Genomic DNA, 19,766 nt, shown 5'->3' with positions numbered 1-19,766 from the left:
TTTCTTGAAGGAAATTAAAAGTGTTCACACGCATGACAAGAGAGTGAAACAACTTCACTGCCGATATGGAGAAAGTTTGAGTGGTCTGGATGGAAGATCAGACCAGCCACAACAGTCCCTTAACTCAAAGACTAATCCAGGGTAAGATCCTAATTCTTTTCAATTCTAGGAAGCCTAAGAGAGGGGAGGAAGCTGTAGAAGAAAAGTTTGAAACCAGCAGAGGTTGGTTCATGAGGTTGAGGGAAAGAAGCCGTCTCCATAACATCAAAGTGCAAGGGGAAGCCGCAAGTGCTGATGTCGAAGCTTCAGCAAGTTATCCGGAAGATCCAGCCAAGATCATTAATGAAGGTGGTCACAATAAATAACAGATTTTCAGTGTAGACAGAACAGCCTTCTGTTGGAGGGAGGTGGCAGCTAAGACTTCCATCACTAGAGAGTAGAAATCATGCCTGGTTTCAAAGCTTCAAAGGACAGGCTGACCCTTTAAGTTGAAACCAGTGTTCATTTACCATTCTGAAAAATCTTAGGGCCCTTAAGAATTACATTAAGTCTACTCTTCCTGTGTTCTATTAATGGAACAACAAAGCCTGAATGGTAGCACATCTATTTACAGCATAGTTTACTGAATATTTTAAGACCATGGTTGAGATCTACTGCTCAGAAAAAAAGATTTCCTTCAAAATATTACTGCTCGTTGACAACACACCTGTCACCCAAGAGCTCTGATGGAGGTGTACAATGAGATGAATGTTGTTTTCATGCCTGCTAATAAAACATCCATTCTGTGTCCCATGGATCAATGAGTAATTTCAAATTTCAAGTCTTATTATTTACGAAATACATTTTGCAAGGCTGTAGGTACCATAGATGGTGATTCCTCTGATGGATCTGGGTAGAGTAAATTAAAAGTCATCTGGAAAGGAAAAAAGTTCACCGTTCTAAATGCCATTAAGAATATCTGTGATTCATGGTAAAAGGTCAAAATATCAACATTAACAGGAGTTTGGAAGAAGTTGATTCCAACCCTCATGGATGACTTTAAGGGGTTCAAGACTTCAGTGTAGGAAGGAACTGCAGATGTGGTAGAAGTAGCAAGAGAACCAGAATTAGAAGTGGAGCCTAAAGATACGACGAATAGCTACAATCTCATGATAAAACTTTAACAGATGAGGAGTTGCTTCTTATGGATGAGCAAAGAAAGTGGTTTCTTGGGATGGAGTCTACTCCTGGTGAAGATGCTGCAAAGATCGTTGAAATGACGACAAAGGATTTAGAATATTACATAAACTTAGTTGATAAAGCAGTGGCAGGGTTTGAGAAGACTCCAATTTTGAAAGAAGTTCTACTGTGAATAAAAAGCTATCAAACAGCACTGCCTGCTACAGAGAAATTGTTCATGGAAGAAGAGTCAACTGATGGGGCAAACTTCATTGTTGTCTTACGTTAAGAAATTGTCACGGCCACCCCAACCTTCAGCACCCACCACCCTGATCAGTCAGCAGCCATCAATATAGAAGGGAGACCCTCCACCAGCAAAAAGATTCTGACTCACCGAACGCTCAGATGTTAGCATTTTTTAGCAATGAAGTATTTTTAAATTAAGGTACATACATTTTTTCAACATACTGCTATTGCACACTTAATAGACCACAGTGTAGTATAAACATGACTTTTATATGCATTGGGAAACCCCAAAACTCGTGTGCAATAAAGCAGATATTGCTTTATTGCAGTGATCTGGAAATGAACCCACAGTATCTCTAATTGGAATAAATGTAGCCTATGGAATAGGATTTTTAAAAGCTTCCCAGGTAATTCTATTGTACAACCAACATTGAAAGCCACTGCTCTAAAGTACCCCTTTCTTGCTCATATAATGTCTTTATTTTACTTCTTTATCTGGCACTGCCATAGGTAACATCCATGTTTCTAACAAAACACTGGTAACTTCACCTTGTCCTCTATAGCTGTGAAAAAGGGACAAGCCTAAGTACTTTCATAGAATTTAATCTAGTGACTGAGAATAATTACCAATATGTTGTTAAGCTTATTGTGGCTAGAGTTTTGCTAACAAAAAGAAACATTTCCTACTTATCAGAAGGGCATGATAAATCATTAAATGTGTAATTATGATATTAATATGCCTTGCAGGCAGATTTTAAAATTGCAGATGGTAGGACACTGAATAAAACAGGGCACTTTTTCCTGAATATCTAATTGGAATTATTTTAATGATTACAAAAGATATTGTGAACATTTTTGCAGAGATTGGGGCATGTACAGCACGGGGACATTTGCCAACTACTTGTCTTTTTAAAAAATTTATTTCCTCATCTTTACTTAATTTCAAATACATAATGTAGTAAGATTTTTCATAACATTCAGAGACTTAATGATTTCCCATTGAAATCCAGAGTTTAATTATGATTATATGCCAGTAAATGACAAGTAGTAAAGTAAGAGTGTAATAATGTAATAATGCCAGAGATCATGATTTCCATAATAGATGAGTGCCACTAAAATTGGATTTAAGTAGAATTTATATTAATAAACTTTCTTTCAATGTATTAGAAAAATTTAATATTAAATGTAACTTTATGGTGAATCTTTTTGTAAAGTGAATTTTCACAAATATATTTTTGGTATTTATTTGGATTTCCATATGTTGGTTTTTTTCCAAAGTAGCTACTAAAGTATTGTTTTTCATTTCTTAAAAAAAGATGTTTAGTCACCTAACCCAAATTGATTGCCATGTATTTCTACTCCAAATGTTAGGGTGGCAATAGCTTGTGAGTACACATCTGATGCTTGCTTTATTGCAGATGGTTAGTGGGATAAAATGACTTCACAGAAATTAGAATTTTGGTGTTTAGTGACTTTTTAAGACTTTTTTTTAGCAGAAAAAAGAAGTAATTTGGAAACTGTCATAAACAACATTTTAAAGACAAAGTATGGCGATATATTAAAAGTAATATTTCATAGGCTATTTGATTAACTTTTCTGTGCAAACTACTGTAAAAAAAGATATTGCCATGGTTATATCAGTGTAGAAAACACAACCTAGCTATTTTTTAAAGTTTCTGCTTTAAAAATTAAGACTGCTAGGAAGTCTGGAGAAATACTTCATACCACAACTGAGAGAAAATAAATTTAGGTTAAGCACAAATGCAATCTACAGTGTCCTTACATTTTCCCATCCCAGAACAGGTGGGTCTCAGAGCTGAGTTCCAGTGCTGAATTTGGAAAGCTCCTGAGAAGGTTAACAGTTAGTTCCTTTGTTGGCTTATTGGAGTCAAGAGGTTGGAGAATCTGTGTGATTCAAATTCTAAGACATGGAATAGTAGTTCAACTCCATGAGCCAAGTGAAGGAGAAGGACGAGAAAAAACACATCCACCAAGAGAATGTGTTTCCCTCACTTCTGGCTTTCATCTTTAATTGTCCTTGGAAGAGCTTTCCAGATTACTTAAGATTCAGCAGGTGTTTAGTTAAGTAAATATATAAGTATACATCTGTAGGACTTAATCATGAAAACCATTCCTTGAAAAGGATTTATAACATAGGCTAACTAGCCTTGAAAGAAATAGCTTAGCACATGTTTCAGGCTTGTTTTTGATCCTGTGTGAATGCTCCTGTTAGTTTCAAGCCCTGAAGGCAGAAGCCATGCTGTCTGCACCTGCCTGTCCCCAGGATGCCATGCGGAGTGACTCACTCAGAGTGGAGCTTGAGTGAACATTTATTAAATGAGTGAATATAGAATTTCAAGATGGGAAAGACTTTTAGAGGTAACTTGGTCCAACCCTCTCTTTAAGGACCAGGAAAGTGAGACCCAGAGAGGAAAGTGATCAGCCAACGGTCACATTGCTCTGAAGATCAAAGCCCTGGCAGGGACCGAGATTCCCAGACTCATGTTCCAGTGCTCTTCCCACCCCACCTTCATCAGGTAGAGAAATCTGCTAGATGTTTTTCAAATTGCGTGTGGAAAGTGGTCCAAATGGCAGGTGCAGCCACCGGAAGTGGTCGCTTGATCTGTTCAGTTGTATTTACTTTTCAGTATGTTTGCTTTCCGAGCTAGAGAGGCCAGATCCATTAGGTGAGTGACTAATCCACTAAAATGGAATCTAAATAAATGAAGTGGCGTCTCAGTGCTGGGTGATGTCAAAAGGTGGGGAAAGGGAAAGTTGGGGACAAGGGAAGGAGGACACAGGAAGAAACACCTAATAAAAAAAATTTTTTTAAAGCAAAACATCTATGTTTTTCAAAGAGATTTTAAAACAATGTCATTGTACATGACTATTAATTTTATATTGTCAGAGTCTAAAATATAATTGCTATCCAATAATTAGGGTAAATTAAAATTTTAAGAATATAAAAGACTTCTGAAATGGACCTAGTTTTTTTATATACATTTTATCTCAGAACTTTTTTCTGAAATAACTGATTAAAAAGCAAAAAAAAAAAAAAAACAAAGAAAACTAGGAGTTTCTAGTTAACGAAAACAGAAGGTACTTTTTTATTTTTCACACTGCATTGATTGGTACATTAACTAAATTCCCAAATAATTTAAAAATAATTCTTTCAAAAAATTTTTCAGAATGCAAAAAAGAAGCTAACAGTATATGAAATATAAGTAACCTCTGTGTTGGAAATGGTATTTTGGAAATATCTCCCCATATATATATCCTTTCAGTAAACCAGTTTATCCTCCTGCATATCAGGAAAGATTAACACCCACTCATGTGACAAATATATATATTCATGTTGAATTCATAAAAAAAACCAACAACAATGCCATTGTGTATTTTGAGGACAAATGATTTTTATAATCTTTCTTGCCAATAAATGTGATCACTGTTTCCAAAAGTGTAATAGAATGTAATAATAAGTAGGTGAATAAATAATACATAAATAATAAATGAATGTAATAGAAATCTTATTAGATATATTTTTTAAGTGACTTTGTCTCTTCACAATGATTGAATGATGCAAGAACAGCATTCTACCGTGAGCAATTGGTTATGTGAGCCATTCATTCATTCTTTCAACAACTCAGCAGCATGTATAAGGCATCTGCTCTGTCCCAAATGTTATATTAGATACTCCAGACACAGAGTCAAAAAAAGCTATAATCCTTGACATCAAGGAGCTCACAGTCTTCCTGGAGAAATGTACGTATACGTAATTTCAATGCAACGTAAGAAATGCTTTGATAGAGCTGTGTACAAAGTGCTCCTGTACCAAGGAAGACGTGACTCTCGTTCTGTGTATGGAGCAGGGTGGGGAAACTCAGGAAAGGTTGCAAGCAGAGAGTTATGTTTGGAGTGAATCCTGAAGTAGGAACTGATTAGCATTCCTGTTAAATCAGTGGTCCTGGCATTGAATAAAAACTCCTGCTGTACGCCTCTACACAGTCCATCTACTATTGTACTTGGCGGATGTACCATTACTTCAACTCTGGTTAATTCAGGAACATGTGTTACTCTTCTGAGCTCCAGATTTTGTAGGTAAGGATATGAGAACTCTGGAATTAGATGCCCCATTTCAAATACCCTGCACCCAGACTTCCCAGCATGTCTTTCATTCTGGGTCTTAGTTTTCCATTTACTAATGGTGATAATAACAGAAGCTACATCTAGAGGTGATGTTAAACCCTGCATGGTCTTACCAGTTGTTTCTGGTCGGCATCTGTTCAGATTGCTTTGTTTCTGGGCCACAGAGGCTGCAAGGCATTTTGAGGGTCTATCTGACCCAGAGTTGTGAGATCTAAATAGGAAATGCATCTTTAGGATTTATCTTAGTGCCTGGCACAAGGTAACACCAAGTAAATGTTGATTCTTTTATAATAATTATAATGATTATTATTTTAAGTAACATGTTACATAGTAAATGCCGAGTGGTGTTGGATAACTTTGAATAAGGAAGTATCTCAATAAGGGCTTTTGCACATGATGGAAGATCCATAACTGTGGGTTGAATGCCTAGTTTTCGGAGCTGTATTTACTCGTAATATAGCCTCTTCTTTTCTTCTCCTGATTTCTTTCCGCAGTTCCTCCGAGCTGGAACCTCAACCAGCATCCCATTGGAAGTTCAGGCGCGTTTTGTCTCCAGTTCCAGTTGGCAGTGTAGCTGATGGTGAGGGCTGTCCCTTAACATGGCAAGCCAAGGATATTTGCACTTCAAAGCTACCTGGGACCCTGATGATGTTTTGGTCCTGTTCTGATGATGATGATGACAGTAATGATAATAATATATAGCATTTCTCAAGCATTTTGTTTGCCTTAGGCGATATTTTAAGCATTTATATGAAATAACTCAGTGCTCACAAGAAATTCACAAGGAAGGTTTTATTTTATTTCACTTTTATAGGGTGCACATTTGTAGCCTCATAGAAGCCCCTCATGTGCACTTATTCTCATCCAGATATTTTTGAGAAAAAAGCTAAAAGCTTAAGGAGACAACTAGAGCAGGGACTCAACCACGCTCCCAAGTGCAAGCACAGCGGCCCAGTCTCAATCACCCTCTAGATCTCAGCCAGCCATGCCCAACATCTGCAGTAACTAGGGCTGGTCCCTGAATTGCCTGCCTCCTTTATCCCTCCTTGACTCCACCCAGCTTACAGCACTGGCTTCTACCACACTGACTCAGTCCCTGCTTCTAGCTATTCTCAGGTCTCTCTTTTTCTGGTCTCCAGAAATCAGAGTCTAGTCCCAACTAGCTGATTTGACTGGGGCACCCCATAGCCTCATCCTCACCAGTCTGCACTCATGGGATATCCACGCTGCTTTGTATCCCTGGATCAAGGATGTAATCGCTGCCAGAGATGGACAGAACTCCTGGAACCAGCGTAGCAGCCAACTTGGCTCCCAAGTAAACAACAGTTGCTGGGCTTTACAACTGGAGCCTGTCTCTTCAAGAGCTATCACTGGGACCCTTACGCTCAAACTGTGTCTAAGCAGTTGAGCTGCTCTCTAGCCCAGCATTGCTCAAACGTTACTGTGCATTACCTGGGGAATCGTGTTAAAATGTAGATTCTGATACGGTAGACCTGAGATTCTGCATTTCTGACAAGCTCTCAGGTGATGCCAAATCTGCTGGCCCACAGACAATATTTGGAATAGCAAAGCTCTAGAGCAGAAATTTTTGGTAAAGAACTTGGGAGTAGGTCTCTAGGCCATGTCATTTGTATCGCAGGTACTTAACTGTGCTGTTGTAGTATGAAAATGCGGTAGACAATGTCAACAAATGGGTGTGACTGTATCCCTATTGAATTTTATTTACAAAAACAAGCAGTAGCCAGGTTTGCTCACCCCCCTCCCTAGATGTGTCTCTCTAGTGCTATAGTCACAATCTATCACATGCCTACTGTAGTATATTGATTACATTGATGGCCTCAATTAATGGTCTTCCTAAGCCCTTTGCAATATAACTTTTCAGATCCTTTTTTTCAAGAGGTGGAATTTATTTCCCCTTTCCTTGAATTTAGGCTTTCCGCATGACTTGCTTTGGTCGATGGAACATGATGGAAGTAACATTATGTGTTATAAGCTCAGTTCTCAAGAGACCTTCTGTATTTCTGCTCTCTTGTAGCCCTGCCTCTACCAAAGGAACAAGTCTCTGCTAAACAATGGAGGTGGAGAAAGCATGAGGAGGAGAGCCAAGTCACCCTGAAAATGGCAGAGGCAGAGCTGTTGGCAGATGCGTGGGGGGTCCAGCCAAGACCAGAATGGCCCAGCTAAGCCAGGTGAAATTGCTGAGTTTGGATTGCTTTGTTACACAGTGACAACTAACTGAGACACCTGCTGTGGGATAAACACATACATTATCAAGAATACTTCCAACTACCACATGAATTAAGCATCATGTCCATTTTACAAATAAGGAACCAAGGTTCAGCTAGTGAACCTTTCCAAGGGAGCACAGTGGGTAAGAGACAAAGCTGGGATTGGAACTGGTTCCAGGACCTGGGCTCTTGTCACTGTACCAACGTTGTCTGTCATCTCAGTTTGGTTTGATCCCCCTTTTCATCTCCACCCAAAACCCCAACATCTATACACACGCACACACATGCACACACGTGCGCACGCACACAGAGCATTGTAAAAGACTTGACATTTGAAATTCATGTCCAGCCCACCAGGAAACACCAGCTAACATGCTTGCTGTGGGGGTTCTGTGATAACAACTCTACAGCCTGTGTGATTGCTCTCAGGACAAGTTGCATGTGTTGCACTTCAGAGCACACAAGATTTAACTCCAAGTATATCCAAACCCACAAGCCAACAAGCTACTTAAGGAATATTGACATCGGTGCACCTGTTGCAAACTAAAAATTGTATGGTATTTCCTTAAAAGAAATAATGTACATTTTGCAGCATGTGGGCATTGGATGAGGAGTGACGTGTCCCTGGACGCTCTACATTGGACATGCTGCTGCATCTTCCAGGTCTGTAGCCCTTTTGGTAAGCATGATTTTTGGTCTCATAGATTTAATGAAAGATTGATTTTCTTCCTTCCTGGACAAAGATAAACCTCATGAAATGGTGATTTAATTCACAACACAAAAGCATGAAAGGCCTCCTTAAAATTAGAAGGAGTCTTCACACACAAAAAAGAGCAGGTTCATTCACAGTAATAGACCACTTTATTTTTTTTTTTAAGGCAATAGAACTTTGCTAATTCTCACTAATGACAGAGGAGGCCCATTGTAGAAGAACCAATTTTACTGATTACTGAATCGTATAAAATATTCTGAGAAAGAAATGAAATCTTGGTCATTCAAGACCCTGTCGCGGCTCCATGTGTCTTGCTGAGAAATAGGCAACCACTGCTGTTTTAATTGGGAGAATAATCAGGTTTGCAGTTTAGTGAACTGAGATAATCACAGATACCATCCAAGTGCAAATGTACATTTCAACCATTATTAAAGAAGACACTTTCAGGTGATAAAAAAAAAAATCCAGCAGATCCCATGGGGCAAATCAACAACTCACGGACTTCAGGGTAAGTGTTGTTAGAGGCGTGTTCAGTTTTTCAAGCCGTTAGAGGAGCTAGGTTTCCAGTTGTACTTGAAAGTGTCTACTCATCTGGCAAAGTCTGACGCAGTAATTTATTATCTCAGTGTACACTGAGAATCCCCGTACTAAAATAGCATTGACATGAAAGGGTGAAACCAGATGTGGAGTTAGAATACAGACCCGGCTCACAAATGCATAAAATGGTTGACTAAGTTGTTGAAAAGTGGTGGTTAATTTAAATGTTTAAATCAAATGCATTTGTTCATAAAATGAAGAAAAGCAATAAAACACTTGGAAAATACAGGATTTCATAACGTATAGTCTCAGAGCCCTTCAACAATGGCAACTGGGAGGTGGATACTTCCAGAGAAACTGTCTTGCGTTTGACCGAAAAGAGTTTTCTTACTCTGTTTCGAGGGCCACCAGGAGCATTTCTGAACTGCTTTGCTGACATAAGGCACCTCCAGAATTGGCAAGAATTTTAAACAAATTATTCCAAAGTTAGTGCATATATATATTTTAAGTTCGAATTTCTTCATTGCTGTATTTTTTTAAAAAAAGCACATAGATTTGTCATGTAAATGAGAGGCAGTTGTAGCTGGATCTCCATGCACAATATTAATATTATAGGAATTCACTAGCCGTGTGTGAAAGGCATTCCTCTAGAAGCTTTGTGTGTATGAACTCTCTTAATGCTTGCATCAACACTATTAGACAAGTACTAGGATTAAAGCCACCTTAATGATGAGGAAATTGAAGTACAGGGAAGTTACATAACTTGCTCAAGAGCCCATGCTACTAAGTGGTGAAGTTAGAATTTAGACCCAGGTACTGTGACTCACCCTGTACTCAGACGTCTACTGCCTCGATACTATTAAAAGGTGCACCTGTCTACCTAGCCTTCTGCAGAAACAAAGGTTCTCCTGAAAATTGTTATAAACATAATTTTGTCTAAAGAAATGTCATCTTAATTATTAATAGTTCCATGAAAAGTTCAAATTTGAAAGCAACTTCTAAAATAATCGGTATCATTTTGTTTCCTTGACCCTCACATTGAGCCTCTCTTGATGCTTCTACTTTTAGCCATTCAAGTTACCATATTGGAGAAAATGGGAACAAATCCAACTAAGTAGGGAATGTGATGTGACTTGTCACAAAGCCTGCCAGGGGTGTGAAGTGGGCTGCCAAATTGATTCAAGTTGTTTTAGTACAACAAGTCTGGAACATCTGGGTCTTGAATTACACAACAATTAGTGCAAAAATGTCAGTAGTATTTATGGAAGTGTATTCAGATCCTATAATTAGTTTGCTCTATCTCAGAACATTTATGATGTTTAGGCAGACAGATTCTTTCAAACTGATTTTTAATTAGTGAAGTTAGAGCCATGAAAGTTCCTGCATTTGAAAGCATGTTCTTTCAGTATTTACATATTGATTCCTTCCTAGGTAGAGTTGGGCTACAAAAGTGACCAAGATTGAGTTCTAGACTTCAAACTCCTTAGTGATCCAGTGGGAGAAAGAATGTTCGCGAAATATATCATGCAATACAAAATAGGACAATTCGTGATGGAGAAATAGTGTCAGTGCTATCGAGGTTCACAGGAAGGAGGAGTCTGAGAAGGTTCTTAAAGGACATAGGGGGTTTATTTTATTATTTTTGATTAAAGGATAGTCGGTTTGCAACATTATATTAGGATAGGTGTATAGCATAGTGTGTAGCGTAGTGTATAGAATATTGATTCGGTATTTTTTCAGATTATACTCCATTATAACTTATTACAAGATAATGGCTATAATTCCCTGTGCTGTATAGTAAAGCCTTGCTGCTTATATATTTTATACATAGTAGTTTGTATCTGTTAATCCCTTACTCCTAATTTGTCCCTCCCCTTCCCCTCTCCGCTTTGGTAACCACAAGTTTGTTTTCCATATCTGTGAGTCTGTTTCTGTTTTGCATATACATTCATTTGTATTATTTTTTTGATTCCATGTATAAGTGATATCATGAGGTTTTGTCTTTCTCTCTCTGACTTATTTCAGTGAGCATAATATTCTCTAGGTCCATCCATGTTGCTGTAAATGGCATGATTTCATTCTTTTTTATGGCTGAGTAATATTTCATTGTATATATACATACCACTTCTTATTAATCCAATTGTCTGTTGATGGGCATTGCTTCCATGTCTTGGCTATTGTAAAGAGTGCTGCTATAAACATTGGGGTGCATGTATATTTTTGAATTAGCGTTTTTGTTTTCCCAGATTTACTACCCAGGAGTGGAATTGCTGGATCCTATGTTAGTTCTATTTTTAGTTTTTTGAGGAACCTCCATACTGTCTTCCATAGCGGCTGCACCAATTTACATCCCCACCATGTACAAGGGTTCCTTTTTTTCTACATCCTCTTCAGCATTTGTTATTTGTAGACTTTTTGATGATAGCCATTGTGACAGGTGTGAGGTGATATCTCATTGTTTTGATTTGTATTTCTCTAATAATTTGTGATGTTGAACATCTGTTCATGTGCCTGTTAGCCATCTGTATGTCTTCTTTGGAAAAATTTCTATTCAAATCTTCTGCCCAGTTTTTGATTGGGTTGTTTGGGAGGTTTTTTGATATTGAATTATAAGAGCTGTTTATATAATTTGGATATTAACTCTTATTAGTCACATCATTTGCAAGTATTTTCTCCCATAACATAAGCTTTAAGTTTAATTAGGCCCCATTTGTTTATTTTTGCTTTTATTTCTTTTGCCTTAGGACACTGATCCAAAAAAATATTGCTATGGCTTATGTCAAATTATGTTCTATGTTCTCTTCAAGGATTTTATGTTTTCCAGTCTTACATGTAGGTCTTTAAAGCATTTTGAGTTAACTTTTGTATATGATGTAAGGGAATTTCTAATATCATTGTTTTACATGTGGCTTTTCAGTTTTCCCAGCACCACTTGTTGAAAAAACTGTCTTTTCTTCATTATATATATTCTTGCCTCGTTTCTTCTAGGTTAGTTGACCATAGGTGCGTGGGTTTATTTCTGTGCTCTCTATTCTGTTCCATTGATCTATGTGTCTTTTTTTGTGCCTATACCATGCTGTTTTGATTACTGTAGCTTTGTAGTATAGTCTGAAGTCTTGGAGGATTATACCTCCAGCTTTGTTCTTTTTCTCAAGATTGCTTTGGCAATTCAGGGTCTTTTGTTGTTCTGTATGAATTTTAGGATTATTTGTTTTAGTTCTGTGAAAAATATCCTGGGTGTTTTGATAGGGATTGCATTAAATCTTTAGTTTGCTTTGGGGAGCATGGCTATTTTAACAATATTAATTTTTCCAATTCCAGAGCACAGTATATCTTTCCATTTCTTTGTATCATCTTCGGTTTCCTTCATCAGTTTATTATAGTTTTCAGAGTATATGTCTTTCAGCTTCTTGGTCAAGTTTATTCCTAGGTATTCTTTTTGGTGAAATTTTAAACAGGATTTTTTAAAATTTCTTTTTCTAATATTTCATTGTTAGGTACAGAAACACAACAGATTTCTGTACGTTAATATTGTATCCTGCAACATTGCTGAATTCATTTTTAGGTCTGATAGTTTTTTGTTGGAGACTTTAGAGTTTTCTATATAATGTGTCAAGGGACGTGGGGATTTTAATATGTGTATGTGGGTTGAGGAAGGTCATTCTAAGAGGAGGGAACAGCAGGAGCAAAGGCAAGCCATGGCAGGGAAATAAATTAAGTGATCTAATGTTTCAGCAGTATTAAATGCATGAGAGATTTGGGGGAAAGGTTCAAGAAAATAAATTAAATGTAGAGTTGTACAGAGACCTGTGATCTTCTAGCACACCAAGCAATAAGTGGGATGTGATGTACCACACACACACATCACAGGGTGATATAAGCATAATATCAAGTACTCTAACTCATACATTTGGAAATTTAAAGCATATATCTAAATGATTCATGAATTATAGAAGATATTATACTGGGAATTATACTATAAATATGTGAATAATTAAAAAATTACTTATAAACTTGTGGGACACAGCCAGGGACATTCATAGCCTTGAATGCTTATATCTAGGGAAAAAAAGGCCAAAAGCTAATGAAGTAAATATCTAACTTAAGTTATAAAAAGAACAGCATAAGAAATCCAAAGAAATTACAAAAGAAAACTGATACATTAATATAACAGCAAAAATAAATGCAAAATCAAATAAACATAGAACAGGGAAATCAACAGAGCTAAAAGTTAATTATTTTAGAATACCAATATTTTTGCCTCTGGCAGAATCAGTAGAGAAAGTTAGAGAAGAAAACTTCAGTGATATTAGGAATGAAAACAGGGACATAATTATAAACACAATAGAAATTTAAAAGATAATAAGAGAACATTACAAATACCTTTATACCAAATATTTTGAAAACAAATTCCTAGAAAATTATTACAAATAACCAGAGTAGACTCAAAATTATATAGAAATCTGAGTAGTCTTATAACCATTAGAGAAATTATATCCATAACTTAAAATCTTCCCACAGTAAAAACACCATGCCCAGATGATTTTTATAGGCTCTAGAAAATAGTCAACAAATAGCTAATCCCAATCTTAAATTTTTCCCCAAGGGAAAAAGTAAAAGGTTTTACTCCCCAGCTTATTTTAGGAGCTAGTGTAAGCTTGATACCAACAGGTAAGGAAACTATGAGAGAGGAAAATTAAGTATAAGTCACTCATGAATGTAGATAAAAAATAACAAAAAATTATTAGCAAAGCTAATTCGAAATGAACTACATAATTTGAGCTTATTCCAGAAATGGATGTAATGGATCAACATTAGAAAATCTGTTATTGTAATTCATCATGTAAAGAGATACAGAAAAATTAATACAATTAAAGCACATTTACAAAAAACAACTCTTAGCAAACTGGAATTAGAAGAAATATGCTTCACCTGGCAATAGCTAATAAACATTTCCTACAAACACTAAACTCATTCCCTTTAAACTGTGAAATAAGGCAAAGATACTTACTATCACCACTTCTAATCAATTCTATATCAGAGGCTCTAGACAGAGCAATAAGACAAGAAAAAGAATTGAAATTATAAAAATGGGAAAGGAGGGCTTCCCTGGTGGCTCAGTGGTTGAGAGTCCGCCTGCCGGTGCAGGGGACACGGGTTCGTGCCCCAGTCCGGGACGATCCCACATGCCGCAGAGCAGCTAGGCCCGTGAGCCATGGCCGCTGAGCCTGCGCGTCCGGAGCCTGTGCTCCACAACGGGAGAGGCCACAACAGTAAGAGGCCCGCATACTGCAAAAAAAAAAAAAAAGGGAAAGGAAAAACATTATTCCTAGATAGTATTTAAATAAAATCCAAAATAAGTTACAATTTATGAATGAATGAATAAAAATAAGTTGAATATGTTTGTAGACTGAATGGAAGAAGATGACGGAGAGAAGGAGACTGGTGGTACAGGAGAAGATGAGAGAAATGATGAGAGAGAAGCAGGAGAGGTAAGTCTCCTGGGCTTGATCTAGCCCCTTCCTTGTACCTCACACAAGGTAAGTTTACTATTGTGTTCCTGATTTGAGGTGGCACATCCAGGTAGGGACAGGGAATAGATCCACACAGGGATGGGAGAACTTGTCCTTGCAGGCAAAATATACAAGGGAAATGGGTAAAGTTTCATTTACATAGCTAGTATTTCAAGCTCTGCCAAGGTTGTGTCCTTCCCATCATCCCCAGTCCCACTTCCTGTAGTACATTATTATCTGGAAGCCCCTGACGGATTATCCCCTCCTGTCTGCAAGCCCCATGGCACTGATGGCTGCTGGTTGCCTCAAAAATTACCATATATAAAGTTGGGTCTGCTGTAGGTCTTTCTATAGCTTGAGCCCTAGGACCTTGCTTAAGCTACCCTAGTTGCTTTCTGTTTCACAGACTCTTGGCGTGGATTTCAAGTATGTCAGTCTTTACTGCAGGACACTGTGTCCTTGGGGATTCAATGAGAGAGATAAATTCTACCCTCAAGTTGCTTAAAATCAGATAAGGACCCTTAAACCCTGCTAGTCAGTCTCCTTGTCACAAGGTCAAGGAATCACAGACATTGGCATTGTAAAAGATGATGGAAAGGGGTTTCCCTCATTACAAATGCAGAAAGCCAAAAGGACCCACTGATTAAGGGGTTTGTCTATGTCCACACACAAGATCAATGAGAGCCAGAGCCTCTGACTCTTGATTAGTGCCTTTCCCTATACCGTGATGCTACCTTGAGAAACTGCTATTTGGAAGATAATTGTGAAGTGTAGTAGGGGATGTGGAGGATGAAGGCATAGTCCTTGACCTTCAAGGCTGCATAAATAACATAGCAGGGTCTCAGATAATTATATTATTGAGGATTTTTTAGTGATTAAAGTGTGTAGAAGTGAATGCAAAAGACAATTCTTGAAAACTGGGAGTGGGTTTTATTCATTTTACTTCTTCCTATTCCAGTGCAGTACCCAGCACATAGTAAGTGTTCAGAAAATGAATGCTACATCGATTTTGAACCACAAAATATTTAATGAGTTGTTTTTTTTTTTTCGTAAATGTTCTTGTGTGTAAATGTGTTTGAATTAAACATTTCCTAGAGTCTGGGACATAAACTGGATGTTTTAGAGACTTTTCTTTGAGATAGGAGGTTGCTGGTATGTAATATTTTTCAAAATCATGGCTGCATTAAAAAAAAAAGAAATGCAAATGTCAATAGAGTTCTCATTCTGTCTGCGTTAAGCATGGAATCCTCTCTATGTGGTACTTTTCCCCCAGTTTATTTCAAGCATTCATATGGCTTTGGTCAAAATAAGACCAGTATTTCCTGAATCATTTGACGTTCAGCTGTTGCTGAAGATGTTAAAACTACAGGCAAACCTGCTAATCGTTGGCAACAAAGCAGCTTAATCCTGGCTGACCAGCGATTTGTTTTGGAGCCTTTGGAGCAACAGAGAGATTCAAATTTATAAAAAGAGGTAAATAGTCAGTTAGAGATTAGAAGCAAAAAAAGGAAAAGACTTCTTTCCCCCAGACCACACACTGATAGGGAATCTTCCTTGAGCAATTGTTTGAGAATGTTTCATGTTTCTTCCCCCTCTCCTCCCCTTGGCTTCACTGCCCATTCCTCCCCCTTCCTCAGCCACAGAAGGTTTGATTGACACTTGTCACCACTGATAGAGAGAGAAAGATGCTTCAGGAAAAAGGGAGGGGGCAGGGGGAAGCAGCCTCGTCAAACGCAGCGGTAGTCAAAAGATGATTCCTTCTTTCTGTGTGTGTTTTGTCTCTCTCTAAATTATTCAAATCTGGGAGGCATCGAGGATAACTGGCATTTTGACACAGCTTAAGGGATTGTCTCACTAACACTATTGAACTGAAGCTGCCACCCTTTAAAAAAATGTATAAAGAGCTCTTTGGTATGATCTGATGTGTCTATAAATGAAAAGCAGTTTCATGTAAAAGGCCTTAAATATTTTTGAACAATTATATTTATTTTTGACTTATCATTTTGTTCCACCCATCTATAAGAGGACGGTTTATTAGCTTAAGAAAGGGCAAAGCTCTTACTTGGATTTCTTTAAAGACTATGCATAATAGCTTGGTGGATGTTGGTTGGTTACACAGCTGAGGCAGCTGGTTGAGAAGGTAGACATGGAATTTTCTATGCCAGAAAATGTTTGCCTTTGTCAGAAATATCTTTAGTGAGGGGGTGTGGAAGGAGCATTGGGAACCTAGGGTGGTCTGGTTATAGCCCCAGATAGGCCACTGCCAACTGGAAGGTCTTATATAAGCCATGGAAGCACTCTGGGCCACGTTTCCCCCCACACCCCCAGGGAATGAGGCAGTAGAAAGGTGGTCCTTACCTCCTTTCAGCTTTAGGATCATGTAATTATTGACTTATGTTTTAATTTACTCTTTTTAGTAGCATTTTGCCCTTCGTGGTCTTTTGTGAATGGAGACACTTGGAATTTTAAAACTTTAGTTCAATTCAACAACTGATTATTGGTGCTTTTGTGGAAGGCGCCATGCTGGGTTCCTCATGGTGTCTGTGTGTGTCTGTGTGTGTGTGAATAGGTGGTACAGATACTAAGGTGAGTTCCTGCTTCCTAGTCTCAAGGACTTTGTAGTTTTCATGTCTCTTGTTGGCTTACTTTCTTATTTCCTATTAGTAAGATGCTCTGAATGTACAGGTGCTGGATTTAGCAAATAAAAACACAGGATGCCCACTTACATGTGAAATTCAGAACAATAAATAATAATTATGCAATATTTTGAATATACTTAGACTAAAAAAATTACTCGTTTTTTATCTGAGATTCACATTTAACCAGGCATCCTGTGTGTTATCTGGCCACCCTAAATGAAATCACCCCCTGAACTCTTCCTTCAGATGTCAGGAAAGTATAGCTCTTACCACATTTTTTTCAGCCTTGAATAAAACAGAGTCCAAGAGAAAATGAGAGTTATACATACTTTATCTGGTAGGACTGGTTTATTCATGCATTTAACAAATGTGTCTTGAGGGCCTACAAAGTGCTGGGAAATAGGCGAGGTCCTGGGGATACAAGCAGAAGAAAATAGACACAGCCCATGCGCTCATGAAGGTTATGGTGTATCAGGAGGGACAGAGACATTGACATATACACACTACTATATATGAAATAGATAACTAATAAGGACCTACTGTATAGCACAGGGAACTCTACTCAATACTCTATAATGACCTATATGGGGAAAGAATCTTAAAAAAGAGTTCATATATGTATACGTATAACTGATTCACTTTGCTGTACAGCAGAAATTAACACAACATTATAAATCAACTATACTGCAATAAAAATATTTTGAAAAAGTAATCACAGGTAATAAGTACTTAACTCCCATTGTCATAAGGCACGTGAAGGAAAATGTAGGATGTAATGAGAATGTTCAACAGAGGTGCCTAATATCATCTTGGGGGTCAGACTAGGCACCTTTGAGGAAGTGACATTTAACCTGAAACAGCTGCTTTCTGGAGAAGAGTGTTCTGTACAGAGGAACAACTAAGGAGGTTTTGTTGCTCCCTTGTGGGAATAAGTTCAAGTCCAAGGGAAATTAAAAATAACAGTGCATAGATTTCATTTTATTTTTTTTTTTTTAGTATAAAGCAAGAGCAGCTGTTACCCTCAAGAAGAATCATATTTCTAAATCAAGTGTTAGTGTTGCCATCGACCGTAACAAAGGCTCAGATCAGAGGGAAGGAGGAGAAACAGAGAAAAATGTCTTGATGTCTGCCAGGATGCCAGTGAGTCCATGCTTGTCACTTAGAGCCCATGATCTGTGAACTTAAAGCACAACTGGAAGAACTCTCCCAACAAGAGATTAATTCAACAGCATTTTTATCACTTTGGTATGGTGGGTGGTATATTAGCTTGCTAGGGCTGCCATAACAAAATAAACAAAGTACAAAGGCTAGGTGGCCTAATTAAACAACAGAAAATATTTCCTCACAGTTCTGGAGGTTAGAAGTTCAAAACAAAGGTATTGGCAGGGTTGGTTTCTCCTGAGGCCTCTCGCCTTGGCTCGCAGATGGCTGTCTTCTCCTTGTGCTTTCACATGGCCTTCCCTCTGTGCACATGAATGTCTGAGTCCAAATTTCCTCTTGTTATAAGGACACCAGTCATATTGGATCTGAGGCCTCCCTAATGACCTCATTTAACTTAATTATCTCTATAAAGTCCTCATCTCCAAATGTAGTTACATTCTGAGCTACTGAAAGTTAGAACTTCAGCATATGAATTTGTGAGGGACACAGTTCAGTCCATAACAGGTTGTATGGAAGGAAGGACTCTCTTTATTACCTCCTCTGTCAGAGGGAGGCTTTTGAGATATTTGTCGTCTTAACGAAATTTAGAAATTTTCAGTGTAGACAGTTCCAGTCCCAAATCGGTCTTCTTTTTCCCATCCAACATGTTCAAAAACTCTAATTTCCATTTCTCTTTTGAATCCTGTGTTCCAGGTCTTGGGTATTTTCGTCATGCTCCACAGTGGACATGAAAACATCAACTTCGTGGTGGATAGAGCTTGGTTGGAGGGGTCACATAGCTAGGTCATCAAATGGGCCAACTTGCTCTCTGTACCACCAGCCCTCAAATGCAGGCCTTTAGATGGGACCTGAAGGACGTTGGGTTCTATAGACACTCTTATCCAGGATTACTTGCCTCTTGTGGGCAACGCTTGGACAGACAGAGATGAAAAAAAAAAGACTAAATCTCTAGGGATTACAGCCTTTTAATTGATCAGTGGCTGCTACTCATCTGTTAGGTTACTCATTCCTTCTCCACAGAGAGGAATAGGTAAGGGAGACATTAAGAAGCCAGGAGTTCTACTCTACTGGAGATCCCTCCATGTGGATTAAACCCTGAGAAATGTTTTATTAGTATCAGTATTAATATCAGCATTTGCATTAGTATTGGTATCAGTAGATAGTATTTGTATTAGTATTTGCACGAGTATTGGTGTCAACATTATCAGTATCAGTGTTGGTATTTGTCAGTGTTAACACTGGTATTGGTGTTAGTATTAATATAATAAAATATCTAGGACCATATCTTGGCACAAGTAGGGTCAAGAAGGTTTATTTCCTTCACCTTCACTCTTCCTTTCACTGAAATTTCTCCTTTTGTTTTGGAGAAAGATTGATCATTTCTCTTCTGTATGATAAATACTTATTGAGAAACATTTTATGGAGT

At 37.9% G+C, this 19,766-nt stretch overlaps 1 protein-coding gene across 1 annotated transcript in view; it reads left to right on the top strand.

Moving 5' to 3' along the window:
- LOC132434000 (uncharacterized protein C12orf42-like) overlaps nucleotides 1-19,766 on the top strand; it is a 365,625-nt gene that overhangs the window by 290,367 nt on the left and 55,492 nt on the right. Inside the window, exons 9-11 of the mRNA XM_069541209.1 lie at nucleotides 7,586-7,739; nucleotides 8,371-8,441; nucleotides 14,437-14,519. The gene's annotated coding sequence lies outside the window, so the exon portion shown is untranslated. The remainder of the gene's footprint in view (nucleotides 1-7,585; nucleotides 7,740-8,370; nucleotides 8,442-14,436; nucleotides 14,520-19,766) is intronic.

Source organism: Delphinus delphis, chromosome 11 (assembly GCF_949987515.2).
Source record: "Delphinus delphis chromosome 11, mDelDel1.2, whole genome shotgun sequence".
Taxonomy (NCBI): domain Eukaryota; kingdom Metazoa; phylum Chordata; class Mammalia; order Artiodactyla; family Delphinidae; genus Delphinus; species Delphinus delphis.
The sequence above is the reverse complement of the archived record's forward strand: the minus strand, read 5'-3'. Positions and strand labels throughout refer to the sequence as shown.